The sequence below is a fragment of the Danio rerio genome, chromosome 15, assembly GCF_052040795.2.
Source record: "Danio rerio strain M-AB ecotype USA chromosome 15, GRCz13ab, whole genome shotgun sequence".
NCBI classification, from domain to species: domain Eukaryota; kingdom Metazoa; phylum Chordata; class Actinopteri; order Cypriniformes; family Danionidae; genus Danio; species Danio rerio.
The window spans coordinates 5,692,501-5,708,617 of NC_141035.1; the positions used below are offsets into that span (position 1 = coordinate 5,692,501).

At 39.8% G+C, this 16,117-nt stretch overlaps 3 protein-coding genes across 3 annotated transcripts in view; all 3 read right to left on the reverse strand.

Moving 5' to 3' along the window:
- The window catches only part of brwd1 (bromodomain and WD repeat domain containing 1), a 1,114,631-nt gene that overhangs the window by 727,461 nt on the left and 371,053 nt on the right, over window positions 1-16,117 (reverse strand). The window lies entirely within an intron of this gene.
- phkg1a (phosphorylase kinase, gamma 1a (muscle)) overlaps window positions 1-16,117 on the reverse strand; it is an 831,529-nt gene that overhangs the window by 594,830 nt on the left and 220,582 nt on the right. The window lies entirely within an intron of this gene.
- Window positions 1-16,117, reverse strand: part of atg16l2 (autophagy related 16 like 2) — a 94,363-nt gene that overhangs the window by 24,995 nt on the left and 53,251 nt on the right. The gene's annotated exons all lie outside the window — the stretch shown is intronic.

Genomic DNA, 16,117 nt, shown 5'->3' on the forward strand with positions numbered 1-16,117 from the left:
GCACATTTGCTATTTACATGGCGGACTTTGTAAGTGGAAAAGCTGAACACTTCACTAGCAAGAAAACAGTTAAACAGAGCATCTACAGCACGAGAATGAGAGAATGAGACTCCTCATTCTTTACTTTTACTTTCACTCTCGTGGATAGGGAAGCGTGTTGTGCGCACAGACATCCATTAGCCTACATAATCAATTTTGTTTGTTAATCGCAAAGATTTGTTTCAAAACTAAATTCAGTTCTAATGGTGTTTTGCATTTGTGAAACGTATTTTATGAAAATGTATTTTTATTCTGTGCACGTGAAATTTTTTTGTGAATATAAATAAATATTTTACGCACGTGAATTTGATTTTATGCAAGCGAATTTGGCTACGCATGTGTACATCGTGTCTTTTGCGTGAATTACTTTTGAGTCTTTTCTGACTCCATACAGAACATCTATGGGCGCACATACAGTATGAGCGCTGATGCATTTGCTATTTAAACAGCATGGTGCAAAACGTCAAAAGACTCTTGCGAAGAGCTGAATCTAACAAACAACAATTGCGTCGTGTCTCGCGCCACATTGCGCTGGGTGTATGATAGGGCCACAGGTGTGACTGGGAATGTCTATTTGTCCACCTGTGATCGGATTGATGAAATCGCATCTTAAAATTAGCAGGTATAAACAGCACTCACACGCTCTCTCTCTTTCTCTCTCCTTCTGTCTTCCTGTCACAGCTGATTCAGTGAAGGGACTAGAAAATCTAATTCAGACCAATATTGCGTTGCGAAAAGCAAAACTATTTTAAACCTAGGCCTACCTTGGCAAATGAGCATGTAATAAGCAGGATAATCAACGGCTTGAAGTGCGTTAAAGAATTTTCTCTGCTGTGCGTTGTGTGGTCCTTTACCTCAACGTTGTGCATTAAAATCCTTTAAAGCACGGCAAGCTGTTGATTATTGCTTACTTACTGTATAAAGCCCTTGTTAAAAGCCCCCTTGAATGAGCAGCATTTATAAGGATTTAAATTTTGTTTAGAAACAGACTAGTAAACAGTTTGCTGAGTAAACACTCATGATTCTTCAGAATAAGCACTTCTGGCACCTGAACGTTAGACACTGCAGAGATTTGAACCCAAAAATCTCCTGTTGACAAGACTGGCGCTTTGACCAACTAAGCCACAGCCCACTGCTCAAAATTGGGAATGACGTTTTTCCACAACGAACCTAATAAAAGACAGCATGTCTTGAAGCAACCCTGAAAGAGGTTGTTTAACTCTATTTTCTTGAGCTTTCCATTATGCCACAAAGCCAAACAATTATGTAATTCATTTTGTTAAGCTCTGTAAAAGAAGCATAACCACCACCTAGGGTTGTAACGGTATGAATTTTTTACGGTATGATAATCGTCTAAAACAATACCACAGTTTGACGGTTTCGCGGTATACGGTATTAAATAGTAATTCTCATAGCAAAGACCCTGAAAAAAATAAGAACACGTTTTCTGACTAAACAAAGGTTTTATTTCAACAAACTTTTGAAAGAACCATTTTAATAGAACTATAAAAGTCTTTTATAAAAATAAACTGAAAAATTTCCCATTTTAATAAATTAAATTAAAAGGAATAAACAAGCAAGATCTTTTAAGATTAGACAAAAATAAACTTAAACTGTCCTTCCTTATAAGCAGGATAAATGGGAGACCAAAAGTGCAATACCAAGTTTATGGCTGTAAACATGTATTTAAAGCGTTGTTTTTTTCAGTCTAGGTTGTGATGAAGAAATGTAAGCATGTTGAGATTTTCAGGACTTAATCTTGACCGCTGAGGTGAGAGAATGTGTCCACTTGTACAATGAACAAATAAAAAAATAAGAAAATAATAAATAATGTGTCAAAGTTCAAATAAACGGTGCAAATCCTCAGTAAAAAAATAGATATAAATATTTACTATATTATAAATAGTTACATAACAAAACTAGATTCAATATGGAACATCCTTAGGTTTTATGTGCCAGCATGGATATGGTTGTCTGTGGATATGGATTTGGATGTGGTTGTCTGCAATGCAGACAAACAGCTGCACCTTCATTTGCGTCTTTTGAAAACAGCAAGAGCAGCAGTTCGTCTTTGCTGTGTCACTGTTTTGTCATGTTTCTGTGCTGATGTGCATGCAAAAGTACTTAGTATGAGAATTATTTCATGCAAAACTTTTTTTTTTGCGTTTTATTTAGCCGCGCATAAATGTATGCCTATCTCTCATTCCGTGTTGTTCAAAAAGCTCATTGTTGGTCCACAAACAAAAGCGAAACCTATGCTTATTGGTTGTGATATAGCGAGTTTGAACCAATCTGGGCATGGAGGAGGGACAATGCATCAATGTATCATGTCTGGTTTGTCCGGAGACACAGTGACAAGCATTTCTTTGTCAAATCAGCGTTGTCAAATTTTGATGACGTAACCGCACTGATTCCGAAGCCTCTGAAAGAATGTTGTGTGATACAGCACTGGAAAGCTGAGATTCTCTTCTTTATGCCAATCTTTGAATTGTATAAATCGGATCAGCGGATCAAAAGCTATTAAACATTTAAGAGCAATACTTATTTTTAGCCGCGGGCGGCTGTCTCTGTCTTTAGGGTTAAAACCGTTGATATGCAATTGTTCATGATATGATAATCGTGCACATTCAAATCGTGGTAGACCGTCATACCGGTATATTGTTACAACCCTACCACCACCTGAATCAAGGCACTGCTGGAATTCCAACCCAGGATCTCCTGTTTACTAGACAGACGTTTCTGATCCAGGATCGTTTGGTTCTTCAAAACTGATCCGAGAGTTGTTGTCATAGCTACAGTTCTGGTAGATCAAACCTGGTCGGGAGCAGGTTCAACTCATATAAACAATTTCTGTTTAATGGAGGGAAGATTGTTTCAGCACATTTCTAAGCATAATAGTTTTAAAAACTTATTTCTAATAACGGATTTATTTTTTTCTTAGCTATGATGACAGTAAATAATATTTCACTTGATATTTTTCAAGACACTTCTATACAGCTTAAAGTGACATTTAAAGGGCTTAGCTAGGTTAATAAGGTGAACTAGGCAGGTTAGGGTAATTAGGCAAGTTATTGTATAATGATGGTTTGTTCTGTAGATTATCGAAAAAAAATAGCTTAAAGGGGCTAATAATTTTGTGCCAAAAAGGGTTTTTAAAAAATTCGATAGGCCTGTTTCGGATGCCTCCTGGACGCCTACCTAGGGAGGTGTTCCAGACATGTCTCACCGGGAGGAGGCCTCGGGGAAGACCCAGGACACCCTGGAGGGACTATGTCTCTTGGCTGGCCTGGGAACGCCTCGGGATCCCCCCAGAGGAGCTGGAGGAAGTGTCTGGGGAGAGGGAAGTCTGGGGTTCTCTCCTAAGACTGCTGCCCCCAAGACCCGGCCTCGGAAAAGTGGCAGAAAATGAATGAATGTCACTATCTTATAGATATCCTAAGAGTCTATGCCTTATTTTTTTTATTTTTATTATTCATTTACTTTTTACTCAAGATCATGATGCTTTTTCTGTGACCTTGACCTCACAAAAGTTGTTTCCTGGTGATAGGACTTCCTAAAGGAAACCCTCAACAAAAATGTGATGGTGTCATAGGCCTACTTTGTAATTGCTAATCAAATAAAAGTTAAAGAGAACTAACAAATTACAAATTCTCTGTTTTAATGCATTTATTAAAATTATAATATGTTTCTCCATAAACAATGTATTAAAGAAGTCTATCTCTCTCTCTCTCACACACACACACACACACATTTAATTGCCATCTTTTAAAAGTTTTTCTAATTGAAATGAGGCACAATCATACAAATACTTCTCATTATCGCCATCTGGCCTCAAAGTTTTGTTGTGTATTAAATATTAGGACAGATTAAGTACCATGATGCTGAAGGCACATCTGCAAGTCTGAAATCTGACAACTGCAGCTCTCCATCAGGTTTAAGCAGACTGATGTCATGATAGTTGTCTCATTGCACCATGAGTGATGGACTTAATAAGACAAGAGAGGCGACTGCAGACTTGCAGCCTGAGGTCAGTCTGCTGTTTCCTTTTATATGCTAACAAGTTATCATCTGGACAAGGACAAGACAAGGACATTTAATCTCAGGGCATTTAAAAGGATAGTTCATCAAAACAAAACAAAAAACGGCATTATACTCACTCTCATGATGTTCCCGTGTTATATAAACTTGTTTTCAGGCCAGCGCATCATTTTCACATTTCGCTTCTCAATTCCAAGTTGCACACACAATGACAAACGGTCTTAAAACTCAAATCTTAAGTGATAAGGCTGTCAGGGTTCTGCCACTCCGGTCTTGTAAATTCTTGTTTTGGTGGCAGAGCTCGGACACTAGCTCTGTCTGGTCCTGTTTCTGTCATTGTGTGTCTCTGTGTGCGCGTGCGCCGTTGTGGATGTACGCAGAGTGTGCGCACTCCCGCTTGATGCGGCCGCGCGACTCTGCGTGCCTCGGACGCGCGCGCTCTTATACTCGTGTTTGTGTTTTCATCTGTCTGCAGCGTGGTGTTTCATTCCCAGCGTCTCAGTCTAGTTGGTTTTGGTCGGCGCTGGAATGAAGCATGCACACTGCGTGTGTGAGCGCACGGTGAGTGTTTTCATTCATCGTGTGCTCGTGTCTTGCGTCTGTCAAAGCATGTGTCTATGTGTTTACATTGTGGTCACGTTCTTTTGTCGTGTGCTTCAAGGTGCGTTCGGCATGAAGCTCAGCTGCAGCCGGTGATCAACGAGATTAGCCGAGCACAAGCGGGGGCGGAGTTGAATACGGAGCCGTCAAGGCGGACAGCTGGACACTTCGGGACTCAAAAGTTGCTGCAGTCATGATGATTGATCACATGGCGTCATAATATTATTATTTTTGTTATTTTTATTTATAACAACAAAACATTTACAAATAAAACCGAATACAGTCTCTACAAACTGTAGTTGCTTTTTAAACAATAAGGGAGAATTATGAATAAAATATATAACAAATGCATGAGAGAAATAAGAGGAAATGAGAGGTTAATATAATAAGCATAAATTCTAGGAGTTAAACATCAATCTTTAGGCTAATACTTCTTGTTTGAATATGCTAAAAAAGGGTTTACATATGTGTACATTTATAGATATAAAAATTTCCAATGTAAAAAGCAAAACAAGGTGGATAATGGATAATGAATGAATTTTCAACTAGCATTTTAATCCAAAAAGATTGTGTTGAAAAGAACAAAAGGTAAAATAAGTGAGCGATGTAGAAGTTTCCCAGAAAGAGCAGGTAGCCTTTAAACTGCTAGACAGAAAATAAAATATATATTTATATTATAATAATAAAACCATTTTATAATTATTTATTAAAATAGTTCTTTAACTTAATTTGTTAAGAGAGCTTTAGGGTGGCAGGATCTGATGATTATTTTATTTCAAGTCTGTAAGATAGGGTGTGAAAAGTGAATTGTTTGTTTTAAAAGTTTTGAATCGGAATTTGTCCAATTATAAACCCGAAATACACGTGTTTGTTGTCATGTGGTGAACTCGGCCAATCGTGTAATATCGGTGTCGTCATCAGAGCTCCTGCAGTCGCTCTTCAGAAGCTGCACGGTCTGCCGCCTGATCTTGGAGCGTTGTCGCGGTACTTTGATGCCACATGTGACAGTCACGTGGCGTCGGCGCAACATCAATCCGGACAAGATTTCTAACCATCATGCACCGCTTTAAGACAGATTTCGATCGATCTGCGCAGCGCTGCATGAAGTCGAACGCACCTTCAGTGTTGTGCTTGTGTTGTCATGAACATGCGGTTAATGAGTTCTCTCATTGGCTGCATGTTCTTGTCCTGTTTTGTGTGAGCGCATGGCTTGTCTCTGTCATGCGCTCTCCCGTCTATTGTCAAGTCCCACCCCACTTGTTAACCCATTATTAGTTAATTATGTTCATCTGTTGTGTGTTAATTTTCTCCTGCTTATAATCTCCTCAGTTCGTCATCAGATGTCATCGTTTCCTGTCTTGTCCTGTTCTCCCTTTCTCCAGTTTGCCAGCCTGCCCAGTCTAGTTTGTTTGTTCGTTTATTTGTTTTATTAATATTTTCCCCCTAGGGGTAGTTTGTTTTGCTATTTTGCTTTTTATTTTTTATCAATAAATACCAATTTCCACTTGAGTCCTCGCTCCTTTTCCCCACCAGAACCGTGACAAAGGCAGCACTAACAATTTAAAAATTATTTTCAACCAGCCAAAGTGGCTAGTGGGGTTGTCTGTCTAACCCGCCATCAGTGGTGGAAAGAGTACTGAAAAATCATACTCAAGTAAAAGTACCATTACTTGCCTAAAAATGCAGCGCAAGTAGAGTAAAAGTCTGTTGTAACTGTATCTGTTGTAAATATTACTCAAAGTATGAGTAAAAAGTAGCCCTTTTAAAAGTACTCATAAGTAGTGAGTATTACACTGTAAAAAGCTGATGCATTTACATGTAATTTGTGGATGTGTGTAAACGTAACATTCTGTAGTGCATTTAGTTATTGCCCAGCAGGCACACAACATCATAGGACGTTAATATTAGGTTAGATTTAGTTTGTGATGTCAAGTGACCAAAATTTAATGTCTAGCCAGCTTCTGAAGATAACATTTTTTTGATGTCTAATAACAACGTTAAATGACGTTGATATTTGGTTGATTTTACGTTGTGTTAGAAAGTGACCAAAATTCAACGTCGAGCTAACATCTTAAACCAATATCATATTGACGTCAAATACTGATATTTATTCATCAGGTATGGCAACCAAAACCCAACGTCTGATAGACGTCATAGTGGTAACGTTCACACAACTTCAAGCTGTGACTTTATTAGAAGTTGATATTTGGTTGGTTTTAGGTTGGACATTGACGTTGGTCTGACATTGAGTTCTGACGTCAACCCGATTTTCATTTCAATTTAATTCACCTTAATTTGTATAACGCTTTCACAATGTAAATTGTGTCAAAGCAGCTTTACATAGAAGATCATAGCAAATACCAAACAAAACGCAACCTCCCCACGACATGGGGTACAACGTCAATCGGACGTCATGTTGATGTCTTGTGCTTGCTGGGTGTTTAAGGCCATTTCGGTTCCCATACAGTAAACATCTGTCATCTTCTTATCAGTGACCTCATCTAAACAGTCACTGGGTCAATGCGTGTAAAGATTTTGGACATCTTCTTGGACACTTTTAATGCTTCCGAACAGTTTGCTGCATTTATAAATCACCCATGTCTTGAGGTAGTTTATTGTCACGTTAGCGTGATCAAAACCATAACAAAACTCGAACAAAAAGATTGCGGATTCAAGTGCAGATTTATTTACAGTGCATAAACATAAAACAAGGTGTTCAAAGTACAAATAAACCACAAAACCAGAAACTAAAACAGAGACAAGGCTCAGGAAACAAAACTCGAAAAACTAGACTAAGCAAAAATACAAGAACAGGATCAGGAAACAACGAACTAGGAATACAAGACTTACTGCGGAACTGGGAACAAGAAAGACAAGGAAGACAAACGACGCGATGATAAACAACGGTGGAATGATGGAATAAATAGTCCAGATAATCAACGGTAACACAGAACAGATGTGATGACAGGTCAGTGTATATGTTCCGGTGTATGCGCGTGGTATGTATGGAATTGTAGTCTTTCCTGGGACGCTGTAGTGCCTACTGAGTCCTGGTGCACTACAGTGCCCTCAGGTGGTCACTGACGGATGTGACAGTTCATTATAAGGCGATTTACCTTATATGTGTGATTTGATTGGACGGGAATTGCAGGACTTTTTATTCTAATCCCCACAGACAAGAAAAAAATCAAGTAGTGACTGCAGGGTGAAGGAAAGTAGTGGAGTAAAAGTACAGATACAGCCCTAAATATGTACTCAAGTGAGAGTAAAAGTACACATTTATAAAACTACTCAGTAAATTACAATTCCTGAGAAAAAGTAATTAATTACAGTAATTTGAGTATTTGTAATTAGTTACTTTACACCACTGCCCGCCATAGGTGAAATCTACCAGCATTTGGCGGGTTGGCGGGTGTTAATGTCAAGCCCTGCCTGTAAATAATTTCTAAATTTAGATTTTTTAGATTGAACCATTCATTCATTTTCTTGTCGGCTTAGTCCCTTTATTATTCTGGGGTCGCCAAGTTTTTACGCAGCGGATGCCCTTCCAGCCGCAACCCATCTCTGGGAAACATCCACACACACATCCACACACACACTACGGACAATTTAGCTTACCCAATTCACCTGTACCACATGTCTTTGGACTGTGGGGGAAAACCATAGACTGTAAAATATATGGACGTAGTATCCGTGACGTCACCCATAGGTTTCTAAAGAGCGCAAAAGAAGCCACAAGTAGGCGCGGCCAACCGTCGCCATTTTGTTCGCGCGTCATCACACCCACGGCGGGATACCAAACAAGGGCAAAGAGGCGGAGAGTGAGCGGAGCTACAGACACCTGCTGACAGTTTGCTTCGACCTGGTTCAGACACACTTTACTTTGGGAGAAATGCTTAATACTTTATCACCTGTGACTCGTTTGTATTCTGACCACTTGTGCTTGGTTGTACACTATATCAATAAAGTGTTTAGTCTTTTAAAAACACTGCTGTAATACATTGAGCCACTAAACATTGTTCTTATGACGTTTTTCAACAGGAGGAAAACGCGAATTACTTCCAAACACTTCAGATATAGTCTGTGTTAGTTACTGTAAGACTATTGATGAAATCCAGCATAACACTGAATGGCAACGCTTCAGATGACTGTTCTAGAGCCCACAGCTAATCAATCTGACAGATTCTGGAGTGCATTACAGCTCTAAATATAAATAAAAACGATAAATGATCTTAAATAAAACAAATACATGTATAGAGATGGTATACAAGTATATAACTTTACTCACATGTGAAACGGAGGCCACGTGAATGGTTTGTGAGCACAATAACGTGCACTCCGCATGACATTCCATCAAATAAGTGTAGGAAACAAGTCCAAAAGGCAGTCGACTGTGTAAAGCCACATAAAACAACACAGAAATACGATAAATATGCCGAGTTCAGTGGCTAAAATGCAGGATTTAGCTGAGGTGACGTGACGCCGACCAACGAGACCTAGCTGTCACTCAAGTGGCCACGCCCTTAATTATGCAAACTTAATATAACTTAATATAAAGGAAACGGATGAGTTCTAAAAAAATTCACCCCCCTCACAGTTGTCATGAAGGGTAATATTAGCTGTATTAACCAAAATCTTTTTTTGTACCAGGCTGTAAACACCTTTTTTTCTGCTGTAAAGTTGGCCATTCTAACAGTGGGCTCAATTGAAATGTGCTCTGTTTTGGAGCCAGGAGCGGCCAGGACTAGCGGAATTTCGGATGAATTGCAGTTTTAGTTACTTCCGTATTGGCTTCCTGAGAGAAAGCGGGAAGATTACCGCTTGGGGAAAACGGAGCACCCGGAGGAAACCCAGCAAAGGCAGGGAGAACATGCAAACTCCACACAGAAACACCAACTGAGCCGAGGTTCGAACCAGCGACCCAGCGACCTTCTTGCTGTGAGGCGACAGCACTACCTACTGCGCCACTGCCTCGCCCCTTAGATTGAACTATCTCTTTACAATATACAGCATCTGGGCTGTCGTTTGGTAAACCAGACAAGCCTCATCTTCCTAAAGGCTGCACGAGACAATGATCTGAATTTCAATCACAGCAACAGGGTTGGTTTATTGCCTCTCAAGCAGCACACAGTCCTATAAAAGCCACACATTTAGTATGTGCGCATTATAAGACATGTTTAGTGAACACGTCTGTTATTAAACTGCCACTTGAAAGTAACTCTTGCAGAAAGAATTAAAAAACGGTCAAAGCGCGGCATGGAGAAAAACGCAGATGTCATAATATAGCACAAATCCTATTACAGCAAGATGAGAGGAGAGACAATTATGTGGGCTGCCGGTTGCTAGGAGACAAGCGAGCCGTCGGCTCCTTGGCAGCTGAAAGCTGTGGTTGCTGGGAGTGAATGAGAGATGTCAAGGACTGAGACGTGGTGTAAATAATGGCTCTTTTTTCTACCTCCGTGGCGTCATCTATATTGTGCTGGAAGGTGAATTACGCGTGCGGTGAGGCTTTGTGGCCTACGGAGAGCAGAACTTTGCTGGACTAACATCCTTGGTGCTATTATTTTACACCTCTTATCCAATCAGAGCAATCAAAACCCACTGAGATGCTGAATAACGGGGATTACGCAACGAGTGATGCATTATTACACGGTTTCGTTACGAAGAGACTTCCAAAAGCAGCTTTACACAAGAAAGTCTGACCAGCTACATAAGGTTCATGCAGCATCATGAATATGTAGTGGCAAATGATGTAAGCTGTTGTAATGGGAGAGCTGTAATCAATCAGAGACATGTTTGATGTTGTTGTAAGAAGCATTTGGAATGTTACTTTAAATAAAGAAATAGGTTACAGTTACTAGTTAATTCTCATAAATAGGGACTGAGTTACATTGTTATTAAAATAACAAATTATCAGCGAAAGTAACTATTGTGTTTATTATATGATGGACACTAAATGGAATCAATCATTATTGTAAAAAATGTGCACTACTCTATTCTATATATTAATGCTGCTGTGGTATAATGTGCGTGACACCTAATAAATGTAATGTTTTATTGTAAATCTCATTTCTGTACTGGAACAATGGAATACATGGAAGAATATATCTCTTAGTTAAGTTGATAATGTTAATAATAACAAGCAGCAATGAAAGGGACCTTGCACCTGGGCTCACCTCTGCCTGGTGGCCTTAGGATGAGAGAGAACAGCGGACAATAATAAATTAAGCTGATATATATGCCAAACTTCCTTCTGTCAGCAGGTGGCGCTATGACTGTGACTCAATATTGGCATGTAGATGTCTTCAGGAGATGAATCTTTTCGAACATGTGAATTTTCAGGCAGGTCAGACATTGTGTGGCTTAGTTATAAGCTAAATTTCCTTCTATCAGCAGGTGGCGCTATGACTGAATCTATATTGGCATGTAAATGTCTTCAGGAGAGAAATTTTATCCACCATGTGAAGTTTCAGGCAGGTCAGACGTTAGCTGCGTCCCAAATGGCACACTATACACTATGCACTCATGCACTATGTACTTATGCACTTACACACTCAACAGGATAGTATATGTATGAAGTGGTGTCCCAAATGGCACACTAATGTTTTTTTTACTAAGCGGAAATTCAAACCGTTTCCCTAATGACGTTTGACGGTTGCCAAATCAGTGAAATAAACAACAGAATTATCAAATAATACCTGCCATGAGTATTGCCGCATTCACCATCGGGAGGCGCTATAATCACTCTCGTAGGAGAATTTTGCTTTCACCATCCAAAATAAATAAAGTTATCCAACATGTGCGTCTGATAGCTCCACCCATTCCGCTACGTAAGCAAACCTGCGGTCGTTGAGTGCGTGAAGTGTCCATCATTACACACTTCATTTTAGCGGCTGAATGAGTGCATCATCCGGGTAATTAAAGTGCACTTATTATTTTTAGAGTTTTCAGTCTGAACACACTACTTACACTGTTTATACTACAAAATGGCGTAGAATAGTGCATAAGTATGCGATTTGGGACGCAGCTGTTGTGTGGTTGAGATATAAGTACTTCCTCTTCCATGGCGAAACACTAAGGTTTGTCATGCCGCCACGGACACGGCCTTAGGCGAAAACTCTAGATCTTCACAATATATCATCACTAGAGCTTGCAGATAACACCACCCAAATTTGTTAATGATTTGACAAAATTTGTAGGAGGAGTTTGTTATACTGTAAATCATGTCATTTCCTGTTGCCAGCAGGTGGCGCTATAACTGTAACTGTATATTGGCATGTAAACGTGTTCAGGTTAGGACTGTTATCAAATGTGTGAATTTGGAGGCAGACTGAGAATGCATGCCTGAGTTATAACAACTTCCTGTTTTGTGGCAAATTGTGAAAGTTTGTGAGGCCGCCACGGACACGCCCTTCAACGAAAACGCAAGATCTTCGCAATTTAACATCCCCAAGGGCTTTAGATGACAAAACTCAATTTTTTTGTTGATCGGATAAAATCCCTAGGAGTTAAAATACAACACATGGAAATGGCAACAACGACACTTTTTCTGCGCAGGAAGTTAAATACCCAACTTCCTGTTGGGTTTAAGATTTTCGTTTTCTTTTATTGTAGGTATTGGCATGTTTGACATGTGTGCCAATTTTTGTACGTGTGCATGAATCGTAGGTCGAGGGCCAGTCCGTCAAAAGTGCATAGGTGGCGCTGTCGAGTCATTCTGCCATGCCCACTTCCGAAACCCATAACAAACCTAAAATTTTTGCCACTTCTACAGGTCTTTCCTCTTATCCCTACGCCATCAAGCTAAAGAGAATTGGGACACCCCTACCCCTTCACGTGAATGTGCAAATTGAGGGGTAAGGGAAAGGACTAAAGGCTGATTTATACTTCTGCATCAAGCGCAGACGTGTGCTATGGAGCAGCCTACACGTTGACGCATAGCTCTACGCCGTGGCCATCGCTGACGTGCACCTTTCAAAAAATGTAACTACACATCATAACAACGCGTCGCACAAGCTCTGTGATTGGTCGACTTGGTAGCGTCGACTAGTATGGACGGTACTGAGAGCCGCGCGAGCCCGATGGAGCGATTGTTTACAAGTGTGGAGTCCCGTAAAGGAGCTCTAGATGGACAGATTTGTTTTGTGCTTACCCCATGGTTAAAGTTGTTGCATGTCCGCCGCTTCCTGCCTCAGAATGAGCGAGTTTGAACTACTTGTACATTAAAGTAGCATACAGAAAAAACACCAGCGAAGAAACTCGACACAGAGAAACATAAACACGGACTGCCAGCTAGCGTTTCGGAAGTGTTATTGCAGAACAACAGAAACAGCGCGCAGAAGTATGATTGCACAGCTACGCGAGTTGCACGCACTGTGGGTCACGCTGATCACTTGAAGCAGAAGTATAAACCAGGGGTCAAATTGGGATTAGGCCTTACAGTGACATTAGCTAAATGTGCTTTTTAGAAATGTGAAATGTGCATTTTTCGACTATTTATCTTAAAAATCTCTGTGCATCTAAAGAAAAAGGTTAAATACATCTGGCGTGCCGTGAGGATGATGTACTAATGATGACAAAATATTTGGGTGAACTGTTGCTTTAAAGAATTGTCATATGAACCTAAAGCATCAAAACATTTGGCCTAAAGCGGAATAAAAATCGCATCTGGAAACCGAATCCCATGCAGAGCCGCACGAACGCCTTTGAGCGTCAACTGTCAACATGGGTTTAAGAGGTTCTGTCAGTATAAATGGGCCCGTGGAGAAACCAATCTCACGCATTACCACCAATGCGTTAACAAGCCGTCTCTCGCCAGCGATGACACCACACACACACACCTGAGGCTGACACTCTTTTAGGCCATCGCATTAGCCAGACAGACATGCTGTGATGGACAGCGCTCAGTGCCAGTTCGAGCACTGCCAGCTGGGTTCATTATTCACATTTAATCACACCGACTAATCTCAAGCGAGTCCTGGAGACCTGGACGGTCACTGTAAAAAACACTATGGTGATCAACACATTTACGATGTCAAATTTTCAAACTTTCAGATCACTACGATGCCAATAAACCACTGCTTGTTTAACACATCCTCCTTCAACAATTCATTTCAAGAGTATAACTCTCCAAGCAGAAAGAAATTTAATAGATGGTCAGTGTACACAAGTAGATTCAACCCCTGTTTGCACAGTATTAATATCCGTCTCAGGTGATCTTATGGCAGAATTAAGACAAGTTATACCATCAGTGTTTAAATCACAGATGCACAATGTTCCATAATTTAACACTATATATGTTAACTTCCCTGACATTGATTACAATATACAGTAGAAGTCAGAATTATAAGCCCCCCAGTTTATTTTTTCCCCAATTTCTGTTTAACGGAGAGAAGATGTTTTCAACACATTTCTAAACATGACAGTACATAACATTTCACTAGATATTTTACAAGACATTTCTTTACAGCCCCAAAGTGACATTTAAAGGCTTAACTAGGTTAATTAGGTTTAGTAAACAGGTCAGGGTAATTAGGAAAGATATTGTATAACAATGGTGTGTTCTATAACTATCGAGAAAAAATATAGCTTAAAGGGGCTAATAATTTAGACCTTAAAATGGGTTTTAAAAAATTAAAAACTGCTTTTACTCTAGCCAAAATAAAACAAATAAGACTTTCTCTAGAAGAAAAAATATTATTAGACATACTGTGAAAATTTCCTTTCTCTGTTAAACATCAATTGGGAAATATTTAAAAATAAGTAGGGCTAATAATTCTGCCCTTAACTGTATGTAGTACTGTGCGAAATTCCTAAGTACTATACCAGCTTTGTTGGCCTAAGACTTTGACACAATATAGAAACAATCAGTCTTTTTTTTAAAGACAAACAGAAAATATAGAATATGTAAAAAAAAAAACACACACACACAACAACAGCACATTTCCTCTTCAACCAAAAAACCTACATTTAATGGGACTTCCTTTGGCACAGCTTGAACTGTTTTGTTCTAATTGTCCTGACATTTTCGGAAATAAATCTGACGTGTAAAATCAGGCTTCTTTTAGCACTTTCCAGAACTTTTCTTTAGGTTTAGAATGTCTTATCTATGGGCGAGGCAGTGGCGCAGTAGGTATTGCTGTTGCCTCACAGCAAAAAGGTCGCTGGGTCGCTGCTTCGAACCTCGGCTCAGTTGGCGTTTCTGTGTGGAGTTTGCATGTTCTCCCTGCCTTCGCGTGGGTTTCCTCCGGGTGCTCCGGTTTCCCCCACAGTTCAAAGACATGCGGTACAAGTGAATTGGGTAGGCTAAATTTTCTGTAGTGTATGAGTATGTGTGTGAATGTGTGTGGATATTTCCCAGAGATGGGTTGCGGCAGGAAGAAAAACTTGCTGGTTAAGATGATGGTTCATTCCGCTGTGGCGACCCCGGATTAATAAAGGGACTAAGCCGAGAAAATGAATGAATATTTATATTATTTGCTAATTAATAACCACCTCATGTGAAACTCTCAATCTGAGTCTCATTTCAGAGTCTGCTACTCTCCACCTGAGGTAACATTTCGGTCACAGCCACATATTTTGAGAGGCTTTCTGACTGAATGAATAAAATATGTTATTTTCCGCAAAGGCAACCCGGGTGCTGAAATATAATTGACTAAAGTGGCATTGGGCAGGTTAAAGAGACCAAAACAAAGACAGACGTTCTGGCTAAGAAAGTACATTTTCAAAGCAGAATAACTGACTTTAGCAATGTTTTTCAGATAAACAAATGTGTTCACCAAGGATGTTTCTTAAATATCTGCAAACATATTAGGGTATTTTATGCTTTAAAAGAGTCAAAAACTTACATAAAACAACTTAAATAATTTCTAGATATTTGGAGTAAAAACAGGACAAAACCTCTATGTAAGAAAACCATTTGTTCTAGTGCAGTCAGCCATTTCTTGCCATCTGGCTCAAGAAGGGTCTGGGCAGTGGGTGTTGAATCTGGCATGTGGAGAACTGGATCCAATGAGGCTGATCAGATTTGTGGTGGTGAAGCACAGGACCGCCTCCACTTTACAAATGGTGAAGGAGGATCCTCTCTATACACAGCTAAAATGTCCCATTTTGGGTAAGATTGCTTATTGAGACCTAACTGATGGAACCATAGAAGCTCTGGGTATTCCAGAACTATAAATATCCCATGTGTGTTCCTTTAGGGCGCAACTCTTTTGTTCAAAGCACTGACAGACCTGGTCTAGGGTCATTTTACTGTCATGGATGATTGCAGGGGCGAAGGAGAATTAAAGTGGGATCTACAACTGAAATCTGAAAACGCACTTCCTGTTTGTTTTCAGTTAAAATGGTAATGGGCGTGGCTACCATAATTAACCACGCCCCTCCGACTGTCAGTTTAGACAACAAACAGAAATGATGTAATAACTCTCCTAAAAACCCA